Consider the following 10579-nt stretch of genomic DNA (forward strand, 5'->3'; position numbering starts at 1 on the left):
ATATATATATATATATATATATTTACTATCATATTACTATATAAAAGTACGTACTCCCTGTCTTTGATATACTTTTTCAAAATGACAAAAAAATCATTTACATCTGCCAAAAGAATTTTCAAATGACCAAAAAACACTGGAAAAATCCTCAAAATGACCAAAAACCCTCAAAATGGAATATGAAACAAATATCATAATAAACTCTATAATTCTCACACTCTCACTGTCTAAACGTGGAGGAGAAAGGGGGAGAGTGGAGTATTAAAAAGGCATATAATTATAATTATTATTAAGTATTAAAAAGGCATATAATTATAAATCCTAAACCCATTCATCCTCTCACCCCTCAAAATGGAAGATGAAACAAATAATAATAATAAACTCTATAATTCTCACTTTCTCTCTCTAAACGTGGAGGAGAAAGTGGGAGAGTGGAGAGAGAAATAGAGATAATTATGGAGAATGGGGATGGAATGAACAATTATGAAGAGAGAGATATAAAAAAAAAAATAATAATAATAAACTATCCATAATTCTCTATTTCTCTCTCTAAACGTGTAGGAGAAAGAGAGAGTAATTATTAATTAATTAAATATTAAAAAGGATAAAAAAAAAAGGCATATAATATTCCTTCTTAAATTTCTCTCTCTCTCTCTCTTCTTTGAAAAAAAGGTGAAGCACAATGGAGGGAGATTCTCCAAAGAGAGAATTATAAATAATTATGGAAAAATTAAAAAGGTAAATATAGAAAGAGATATATCATAAAATAAATAAATAAATAAACCGCTCCTAAAATCTCTCATTCCATCCCTTACAAAATCTAAACTTGGAGGAAACGGATATTTTCTCTCTATAATTTTCTTTCTCTCACTCACTTTCTCTAAATGTGGAGGAGAAAGGGGTGTCATTAATTATAAATATTACGTATTATAGGGATAAAAAAAAAAGGCACAAAATTATAGAGAGATTTATTATATAAAAAGGATATCTTTCAATGATCTTTCATCGACTTTAAAGGCTTTTTACTGGAATCCTTCCTTATATATACCATAGAGAAGACAAAAAAATCAACTACAATATCTCAGGACTTTTCAATTTTTTGTCTCTTACAACAATAGTTCAGAATATTTTCACCCAATCTTTCTCTTATTATATTTATTAGTAAAGAAACACTTCCCTCTCCTTCATTAGGAAATAGAATCTCTCTCCGCCCATGTATTTATTAATTTTTTAATACGTTTCTTATCTTATTCATTAGTAAATAAAATCTTCCCTCTTCTTTCCCCTTTATTAAAAAGCAAAATCAAAAAAAAAAAAAAAAAAATTATCTCTCGCACATGTTCCTATCTCTACCCATTAGAAAGCAAAATCAAAAATCTTTTTTTCTCTCTCTCACATATGTTCCTATCTCTACCCAACGTCTGTTATTTCTCTCTCTCTCTCATACACGTTTTCAATCTCTCTCTCTTATCCTATTTATTAGTAAAGAAACTCTTCTCTCTTCCCTCTTCCCTCTCCTTCATTAGGAAATAGAATCTCTCTCCCCCCATGTATTTATTACGTCTCTTATCTTATTTATTAGTGAATAAAATCTTTTTTCTTCTCTCCCCTTTATTAGGTAACAAAATTAGAGAGTTGTGTCTCCTCTTTGGTCTTCTCTCCCAAAGCCCACAATCTGCTCTATGAGAGCTCCAAGAACTCCCTTTCTCTGTTATTCTTTTGGCTCCAAGTAAGCTATTGTAAGGTTTCTTATATAGTTCTTTAGCTTTTTCTTTTCCTATTCATTGATTTAATTTAAGGTATTCGTCTTCGCTCCTTGATCCTATAATGCACTTCTTATTTTCTAAAATTTGTTTTTTTTTTTAATCCATAATTTTTAAATGTTCGATTTTTTCGTTCATTTATAGGTTTATCGTATCTAATGTTGGATTAACCCTCTAACTTGTCTCAGGTATGAAAGGACCTCAGGGCTTCATAATCCTCGATCGATTGAAGAAGTCTTTAACGATTTCAGATGAAGGCACGCTGGGACAATCAAGGCTCTCACCACTGGTTGGATTATGCTTCGTTGCTTCTCTCATTCTTATTTTGAGGATTTTTTTCTTCGTAGGTTTTGATGTTTACGTTGTTGTTTTTCTTTTTCAGATGTTGAGAAATTCTTTCAATAATGTGATCCTCGTGAGTTCTGTTTCTTCTATGGGATTGGCGGGGTTTTCGTTTTAAAAAAATAATAGCGACTACAGTATCAATTTGGTTCCTAATGGGCAAAGTTTTTCTACTGAATGCATGTGATTGCCTCTAGATCTGTCTGAAAAAAGATATGGCTAAAAAGGGATCATTTCAGCATTGGATATCTGTAACAAAATGACCCCAAATTGCTAAGTAAAGGAATCTATGAAAGAAAGAGTTGAGACTATCAAGCAAACCATTAATACCAAGAATTAATATGTTCTACAGGTCTTTCAATCATGTTCAATTGATCTTTTATTTTTGTGATATGCTCTCTTACATGAAAGCATTACATTTTTGTTTTTATGAACCTTATAAGAAAATCATTTTTGCTTACACAATGATGAAATTGGTGATTGTGAAGCTTCTGAAGTCCCGATTTCTCTGGTTGTAACCAAGGCTATAGAAAGAGCTTAAAAAGAAAGGAAGTCAAAGTCGTTCCCTCTTCAGAGACTCCAAGGTTGTTTTCATCTACATTCAAAGTTCCTTAACTAAAGAACCCATCCTCGATAGCTTATAACTAAATCTCTTAGAGAGAGATAGAGAGACATATTACTAAAGAGAGTGCTCTCTCTTACCATTGATTGTCTAAAAATATGTTGTAATTGTCTATCATTATTTGAAATTTAATAGTCATCTTAAATTACTAATTGCTTTAATGGATATCATATATGATTGAAATACATCTTCCTCTCTCTTAGCCACGTGCATTTGCACCTGTCATTTTATTAGTGTGTGTGTGTGTATATATATATATATATATATATATATTATGTAAAAGATGAATGTGGGCTCAACAAATGGGCTAAAAGACCACTCCTTTTTTGGCTTAATTTAAGTGTCTTCTAGCAAAATTGGTTGAGGTTTGGAACCAAATGAATCCAGTTATCCCCGACTACCCCCCCCCCCCAATAATAATAATAATAATAAAATCACTAAAAAAATGTTTTTCTTTTTATTTTTTATTTAAGGTTTACTTTGGTTGTCAATGAATAGAAAAGAAAAGATTTTTTTTTCTTTTAATTTTTGTCATCACGATGCAATAATTGGCTTTTATGTCTATTTCCCTCATCAAATTCAAACTAAGCCTTATTATTGATTCATGATCACAAGAATTTTCAAAAAAAAAATCTTCTTTTTTATATTCATTTCTTGACCACCAAACTAAGCCTAAGATTAATGACATATACCTCTATGCACAGTAGTATAGTACACAAGTATACTACTGCAACCAGCTACAATTGGATACCCCAGGAGAAGCATTCAAGTTGATCTTTTAAATTCCTGTAACTATCTGCAGTCTAATTGTTGCAACAAGAGTGGGAATGCCCTCTGGCCATCCATACAAGATACCCCAATAATGTATACTTTGGCTCAAGAGCATGGTGATCTTATCAATCTTCATGACTGGTCTTAAATCATTTGAAACCATTGTCCTTCAACCCAGCACCAAAGGAAAATAGTAACCATCATCTAAGAAGGGGAAGTATATAAATGACTATCAAGATTCAAGACAATAGTGAAGCCTCAATTCAAGCATGTTTATGCAGGGCACTGACAGAACTCCAAATTACTGGATATGCTTCTTATGCCAAACAAGAGACATCCTGATTTTTTTTTGCAAAGGTTGCCTTTGGACTCCAATGGCCATAGTCTCTCCAAGATGTTTGCTTTGCAAATTTTTGTTATTCTTGGTCGATGTGGATGGGGGCGCCTCTCAGCATGCTTTTAACTTCTACAAATAATCGAAGAAGCCCCAGCCATTTGGTTCATTCTCTTCTGCAAATTATTAAACCTTCATCAATTCGGCTCTTATTATAATTAGCCATAACCTGTCATTCTTTTTGCATGGATCCTCGCGCTCGTCCTTGCTTGGAATGTCCATGTAGCTGATCCCATTAAGTTGAGATAAGGTTTTGGATGTTGTTGTTGTTGTATCAATTCGGGCTCCTAAGACTATACAAGCTATACTAAGATATTCCAGGTTGGATATTTTGTTCATCATCCTTCTCCCTTCCCCCGCCCTCCTCTTTTCTTCTTTTTCCTCTCCTTCATCCTCTTCCCCTTTTTCCTCCTTTCTCGATAGGATCTGCTCTAGCATTCTCTCCCCTGGCATATCCTGTAATTCCTTGTCACCTAGGTGTTGCATAAACTAGGGCTAGTTCAGACAGTATTATCTAGAATTAAGGAACAGAACATTTGAGACAGTAGAGTTAGTAACTCAACCTGAAAGTGTGATTCTTCACTTCAATACAAACACTGTAATATCCATAAGTGATATAATGAGTGAGACCCCACATCAGAAGATGAATTAAAAAACTTGTCCTAGAGAATCTTAACTTTTGGATCATAGCATCAAATGATTCCTTTATCAAATATGACTGGTTAGAGCCACATCCATACCTTATCCATATTGTAACCCAGTACTTTAGCACGAAATACTGGTTGCCTAACCAAGTATAGGCATCCAGGGGCATTGTAGGTCTCCATGATCCACAGTGATCTGCTGATCCATACTGCTGCTTTTATTAGAATTGATGGATCAGCATGGGAACAAACCTTGTCATAAAACAGCTTAGTCCAGGAGTTCCACAAAGTGTGCTTAGAAGATTAATTCTGGAAGATGTTCCAAGTATTCCATCTGCATAAAAAAGAAAAGAGAATAAGAAGCAAATAGATCAGAGAAAGAAACCAAATAAACCTATACATCAAATCTTGGAAGAAGACTAAACATTAGTTTTATAATTTTCATAACAGAAGTCTTAAGACCCATGGAAGTTGATGAAGGTTGAGGGAGATCATCCTCATCATTGGGTGAATGTGAGAATCAGAAGTGTTCATTTAGAATATGAAGATAGTTTTATTTCCTTCGTTTACAATCTCTCTCTTTCTTTCTTTTATTATCTGTCTAATATCAATATAGTTGTAATTACCAATTAGCCAACACCCAAAAATCATATCTTGAAAGAGAGCATTCAAATGATAGGTCATCACCCTCTCCAAAATAATTAAATCTTGATTTGTTTACTTTCCAAATGTTTGTTTAGTTGGCCATATCCAAGCATCAACTTTTGGCAGATTTCAAATAAGACTGATAAACAAGCTAAACCCAGCCTATCAAATGCACTGAAAATGCATGTATCTCAACTGGATGGCCAATGTAGCAGGCCACACTTCAAAAATAGTAGTTGTTCTAATTCCACAGAAGTCTATTATTAACTCAAAATATCTCAATCCCAAAAGATGAAATGGATAGGTCTTACCTACGCCAGTTCTATTCTTCCTCTGTTTTTGGTTTCTTCAGGATAGTACCTTAAGTATGTTCTTGTTCCATTCATCTTCACAGAAGAAAAAATGAAAAAAAAAAATCCATATTTAGAAAATGTGTACTCCATGTTTACAGCCAGTCATCTTGTTCTTTTTTCGGGTAGATTATACTATCTTGTTTGTTATCCTTATTTATCTCATCAACCCATCTCTCTCTCTCTCTCTCTCTAAATTGGAATCAACCGAGCCTTACCGCTGTACCACTGCATCTCTACCACATATTCTTTCACTGTATCTCCATATTATTAGTTCCTCCAGCATCTTTGCCCACCCTTTCTCTCTCTCTCTCTCTCTAGCCAGCTCTGTCCCCTGCATCTTTGACACCACCGCACTTCCAGCCTCGGCAACTTTCTGGGCTAATTTCTCGGTCACCGTCGCAGCGCCCCGAGTAAATCACCCACTGTGGCTGATCTACTCGGGTTCTCCACATTCTGCCGCGTCATGCTTTGAAGCTGACTCACAGGGCAAAAAGAGAGAAGAAGAAGAGGATATTGTGAGGTGCATTGCTCTAAGCTTCTGCTCTTCTCTCGACCTTTTATTTTAAGGTATGTCTCTTCAGATACATTTGGAGCCAATCCTTCTCTGCCCCCCTTCTTCTTTCCTCTCCGGTTCCCCTTTTCCCAAACCTCCGCCTGAACCGGTTGCGATGATAGCTGCAACTCATTGGCCCCTTCTTACAATGTTGGATTGACCTTTTGGACTACTGTCCCACCTAAGAGGTGGCTCAGCCTCTCAAGACTTTTGACCCAAATTTTGAGGAAATTTAACATACAATCTCTATTTAAATTGGACCGACAATTATATACAAACATAGTTGTAGCCAAACAATGTGAATAATTAGAAAGAGAGAAATGACATGGGTGTTCTCCTCCCTCTGTTCTTGCAATATTGCATCTGAGAAATCAAAGGAGTTGAAGGGAGGAGATTCTTGAGCCTTACAATTGATCCGTGACGGGTCTATGATTGTACCCCCATGGAAATTTCAAGAAAATCCAAGTGCATCTCCGGGATGAACGATTGCAAATACTTATTCTCCATCTTCTTAAATCTTGTTTTCGTACTAAGAAGAAGAAGAGAACATGTAAAAATTACAAGACGAGATGAGGTTTGATTCTCCTCTTAAATCTTTCTGTCATACCTTTTTTTGGGGTTAAATTTAATTAATATTAAATATGAATTAAAAGAATGGGAAATGATTTCAAATTAGAAAATTAGATTGGATTTTAGTGTCCATAAAAGCATGGTAGATTAGAATTTAATTTCAAACAATCATTTTTAATCCCGGATTTTTGCTCCCAAATTTTTATAGAACAATCATATTAAACACGTACCGGATCATTGCCGTATATGTTTTATTGCACTGAATTTTTTAAAATGTATTATTGTCGTATAGTCCATTTAATTGTTGTACATATCCGATCCCACATTATTACCATTCCCAAACTTACTATGGTAAGGACCATGCAATCAGACAGAGATCTCTTGCCCATGCTTTTTGTTTTCTTTCTTAAAATATGGAAAAAAACATGCCTACCCAATTGCACGTGCACATGCTACACTCAAACCAAATTTTACCGAATTTTATGAATAATTAAGTATGAATCTGGATCAAATAAAAATTTTGAAAAAAAAATTACGAATAATTCAGCCAAACCTAATTTTATCCGAATTAAAAAAAATAATAATAAACATTAGAAATAGTATGATTATTATGCATTTATTATCCCAATGTTACTTTTTCTTATTTTTAATTTCTCACCCCATTTTGATTTGACTAAATCTTCCATCCATTACTCTCTCTCTCTCTCTCTCTCTCTCTCTCTCTCTCTCTCTCTCTCTCTCTAGGTTTTATGGAGAACATGGAAGGTGGGTCATGGGTGACATGGGTCCAGTGGGGTTTGCCTTAGAATTTTAATTTTTATATCATTTGTATGTTTTGTAAATATGATAATTGATAGATAATATGAAAAAAGTATTACAAATATTAAAAATAACATCCGAATTTTTTTTTTTTTTTTTTTTGTAATCGAATAATTTTCGATTCCAAATCCAAACCCAAATTTTACTATCCCTGCTTTTTTTACTAATATTTTGACCAAATTATTGAATTAACAAAATAAAGTATTCCGAATAATTCTCCATCTGTATGCTCGGAATTAATTAACTATGCACATGAGTAGCAAAAAAACCACCCTTCCCCTGACTGCTGGTTGACGAATGCATGTGCACCTCTTAGTTGGTCCCCATATTGGCGCAATGGCCAAGTGGGCCCTATTATTTACTCACATCTTTGTTGTTCATTCGTGGGTGTGATCAATCTAATTGTCTCTACCCGAATACAATGATGATCTAGCAAGTATTTATCTCTTTAGTGTTAAGGTTAACACTTAAAACCAAAAAAGAAAAAAGAAAAAAAAATTAACACTAAATAGATAAACTAGGATGAAGAAGTGGATATTAATTAAGGGAAGGTCAAACTTTTTAACTGATCAAATAGAACTTAGACCCGCCTTTTCTCTTTGAGACATATATTACAAGTGAGAAAGAGGGATTAGAGAGTGAAACAATTATATAATCAAAAGCTAATCACTTTTTTTTTTTAGGGGAATTTACTATCAGTCCCTTACACTTAGCCTATATTTACTAAAACTTTCCTATCTTTTACTTTTTTACTGATATTTTCTTACTTTTTTTATTTTAATTTTAACATCTCTTTCTCCCTTGCTCTTTTTAAATACCCAGATTATCATTCATTTTTCACTTGTAGTCTATTACATTTTTTTTCAAATTGATTGGTTTAAAACATGGTTTGAACCAAACCACTAACAAGTTTTGTTTCATCCAATCATCAAGGATATTGACATAACTGATGTGTCATTAAAGATATTATTTATTATTATTATTTTTGTCTAGTACATATGATACCGATATAGATATAGATTGGATACAAAATTATTCTTTTTTGAATTTATAATATCTTTGATGATTGGATGAGATAAAACTTGTTAGTGGTTTAGTTGAAACCATGCTTTGAACCAATCAATTTCAAAAAAGTGCAATAGGTTACAAGTGAAAATGAAGGTTATTCTGGGTATTTAAAAAGAGCAGAGGAGAAAGAGATATAAAAATAAAAAAAAAGTAAGAGAGTATCAGTAACAAAGTAAAAAGTAAAAAAATTTTAATAAATATAGGCCAAGTATAAGATAGTGATAGTAAATTCTCTTTTTATTAATTTAATTTTTAAAAGTTAATTAATATCTAGTACTGAAGAGATGAGAGACCAAGTCAAATTCAAGTCGGGATCTTGAAATTGAATAGCCTTGTGATGGGAAGTCTAAAATCAACACTGGCTCTACATTCAATTCCCGAATGGGTCCTATCTATATAGGTTAGGTTTATTATGAATTAAAATGTTGGGGTCTTAATCATATTCTATATAGTATTTTTAATGTTCTTGTCTTATCATTATCTTTATGTATATTATATTCTTATTACGTAAGACTACTGTTCATCCTTGTGGGGTGACCAAGGATTTGATTGGGGGGTAGGGGGTATAATTGCCAATCAATATCAATTGTCCACCGCTATATCTAACTACAATTAAAGGCTGGTGACTATGATTTTGGTGCCCATACCCATTAAAAAATTCCATTTGATGTTTTGAAGGTCCCAGTTGAACAGTTGGATGGATAGAGTCTTGGTTGACCAGGTTTGGGGTCCCCCACTAGCGCCCTACACCTTTTCTTTTGGGGTGGGCCGTGGGGGAATTGGGCGGGTTAAAGGAGGTGCATACATACAAAGACAATGCTCTATTTTCTTTTCTTTTTTAGAGAGAGAGAGAGAGAGAGAGAATGCTGATGGAAGTTCCATCATGGAACCAAGCGGCTGGTTAGAGACCAGGACGCATCAGATATTGTTCTTCCATCATAGAAGTTGACAGTGGTAAGGGCATTTCAGTGATTCAAAATCCTACTGCTAGAGCCTGGGAAGGGCCTTGTCTCCTCTGCTTTTCGTTTCTGTTTTTTAACTATCCTAATGAGCGTCGCTGGCGAATGATCAGCCTATTGGTTATTTATTCCTATACACATACTGACCCACTCACACATGCATACAACAAAAAGTTTGATCCCACAACTTCTTTCCCTGGGCACTGGTTTTTCAAGTCGAAACTGTCACCTCTTGACTAGCCTAATACTCGTGTTTCTTCTCCTACTCTGATTTGGCAAAAGGTTCACCAAATGGATGAAAATACACATTTGTTTTTTCTATGTGGGAAGTTGATATATAACTAATCCAATCATTTAATGGATTGAGCTTAAGACTTTTGCATGTCAAATTTCTTCTTCACCTCAAGGTGAAATGGTTTCCACAAAGGGGCAGTAAGATGTGGGAGTAAGATTGAGAGGAGGTCGGTTTGTAGAATATGGGGAGGATATCCTATCATGTGCTTTGATTCTCTTTACCCAAGGTGAAAGAGAAACTTTTCCAACTTTTTTTGGTGTGGAATAGAGTTGTCAATACTAGGTCCGGCCGGCAAGCCTAATCAAGCCTGACAAGTTAAAGCTTGAAATGGCCCGACCTAGTTAGATCAATAAACGTGTCAAACTTAAGTCTGACTCCATTAATAAACATGTTGGATTTAAGCCTGGCCCATTTATAATCGGTCATTCCAAATGTGAGTGGCATATGCATTGGTCGTCTGACTGGACCAATTACAAGCCTCCATAAGCTCGACCTAGCTTGATCCATCCGTGGGTTGCCCAGATGGTTAGGGAAAATTGGAGATTGTGTGGATAGGCGTATGGTCCCAGATTCGATTTTTATTTGTGCATATGCGATTTCAGTGGATACTGTGGCGATGGGTTGCTGCGCTAGTCTTCTGAAGGATTAGTCGAGGTGCACGTAAGTTGATCTGGACACTTTGATTAACAAAAAAAAAGGACTTCTTGAAATTCTTAATTCTTCCCCCAAGGCCCAAATCATAAAGACTAAAGTGTAAAACAACTAAACAATCCTCTAGTTT

General features: G+C 34.5%; 1 long non-coding RNA gene across 1 annotated transcript; it reads left to right on the plus strand.

Annotated features, from left to right (window-relative positions):
• Positions 1 to 1538: 1538 nt before the first annotated feature.
• Positions 1539 to 2876, plus strand: LOC122088437. The gene is made up of 3 exons (XR_006143062.1): positions 1539 to 1729; positions 1952 to 2052; positions 2146 to 2876. It is a non-coding gene; the product is annotated as an uncharacterized LOC122088437 (long non-coding RNA).
• The last annotated feature ends 7703 nt before the right edge of the window (positions 2877 to 10579 follow it).

The sequence above is a fragment of the Macadamia integrifolia genome, chromosome 9, assembly GCF_013358625.1.
Source record: "Macadamia integrifolia cultivar HAES 741 chromosome 9, SCU_Mint_v3, whole genome shotgun sequence".
Lineage (NCBI taxonomy): Eukaryota > Viridiplantae > Streptophyta > Magnoliopsida > Proteales > Proteaceae > Macadamia > Macadamia integrifolia.